Here is a 1,944-nt window from a genome sequence, read left to right as displayed (position 1 = left end):
ATTTAATCACAAATGTAAATTATAGTTAGATCTTTAAAATGTAATGGGGAATTTCAGTATTTAATAGTGCATTTCATTTCTTCCAGTTTTTAATTATATATATAAAAAAATAATTCAACTTTATTGATCTCACATCGAAGAAATTTACAGTCTGTATGGCCCCTCCCTGGATCTATACACTCAAAAAAAAAATCATGCAACTGCTTTTGGCATTTACTCAGTCATATTTAATTACTTTAAAACAATTGTTTCATATTAGCAGGGTAGGGCATAAAACAGTTGTGTTAAAGTAACTAAATATAGTTCAGTAAATGCCAACTGGAGTTGCATTTTTTTTTCAGTGTAGAGCAGGGGCCAAATCCACAACACATTCAATTTCTTTACTCTTATTTTTTATATAATACATATATATTTAATGATATTATATATGAAATGATATTATATATGAAATTATTTAATCACAAATGTAAAGTATAGTTAAATTTTTTATATTTCATGGGGCGTTTCGGTACTTAATAATGTATTTTATAATTTGCTGGTATTTTCAATATCTTTTTTTTTTCAGCTTTCACTTAAAAAAATAATTTTATTGAACTTTATTGATCTCACATTGGAGAAATTTACCTCTGCATTTAACCCATCTACTGGGGAGCAGCGGGCTGCCATCGTGCGGCGCCTGGGGAGCAATCAGAGGTTAAATGACTTCATTCTTATTTTTATTTATTCATAGAAAATGAAGGTAATATATACAATTTCATATATAAATATATATGTGACATTTAATTGTTTATATTATATACGAAATTATTATTATTAGATTTTTTTATATTTCATGGGGCGTTTCGGTATTTAAAAAGAGAAAAAAAATTTATTTTATTGATCTCACATTGGCAAAATTTACCTCTGCATTTAAGCCATCCTCTTGGAGAGCAGTGGGCTGCCATGATGGGGCACCTGGAGAGCAATCAGGGGTGGCAGTCTGTGGTAGTGGGTTTTGGACTCACAACCTAAGGACCCCAGGCTCTATGCCCTAATCACTAGACCACCACTTCCCTGATATCTGAACAATGTCTTGAATAACCAAATGAATAAATAAAAGTAGCATGTGTTTATTTCATGGGACACATTTTGTATTTTGATATATTTTGGCCCTCCATACATCTCAGGGATCACATTTCAGCGTTTCCAGTTTAGAAACCCGTCTTAGAGGGTAAACATCAAAGGTGGGAGGCAATAAATTCATAAATATGTACAAAAGTAAAAATAAAATGTAAAATATTTGATGTGCAATAGTTTCTAGCTCCAGCTCACCAGTTCTTCCTGGATCTACCTCTAGCTGCATGTGAAGCTTTTGGTCTTTTGAGTATTTGCTCCCTCTCCCCGTTCTATTCAAGCAGAGACAGAAGTTTGCAACCATGAATGGGAGAAAGAGGTTCAAGTCAGAAAACGGCTGTAGAGAGTCTGTGAAAACATCTTAATAAGCTCCACCCAACGACCCTCAACTGGATTTAAATCTTGACATTGACTAGGCCACTCTATAACCTTCACCATTCCACAGTTGCCATTTCTTGTGCTTTGGTTCTGTCCTGCAGAAATGTAACCCTACGACCCGCCTAATATCTGAAGGACCTGCAGGGTTTGGATTATCTTGGTTTCCATCCAACATTAACCAGCTTCCCTGTTGCTGGAAAAAGCTTCAACACGGCATGATACTTCCAACACATTCCCAATCTCATGACTGCAAGCTAGACTTTCTATGATTTTATTCTGGGGACATGCATTACATGCCTATATAGTGATGCTAGCCTAAAGAAAGAAGCTCCTCCAGAATTAATATGAGCAACTAGCAGCTTTTAATAGGTAATCCTGTCCCAATGCATGTAACTCATTAGGTTTAAGATCAGAGCAAACTTTTTTCCATTGGAATAGATAATTAAATTTAGT

Source organism: Cyprinodon variegatus, unplaced genomic scaffold (assembly GCF_000732505.1).
Source record: "Cyprinodon variegatus isolate N-32 unplaced genomic scaffold, C_variegatus-1.0 Scaffold645, whole genome shotgun sequence".
NCBI classification, from domain to species: domain Eukaryota; kingdom Metazoa; phylum Chordata; class Actinopteri; order Cyprinodontiformes; family Cyprinodontidae; genus Cyprinodon; species Cyprinodon variegatus.
Note: the sequence above shows the minus strand (reverse complement) of the source record.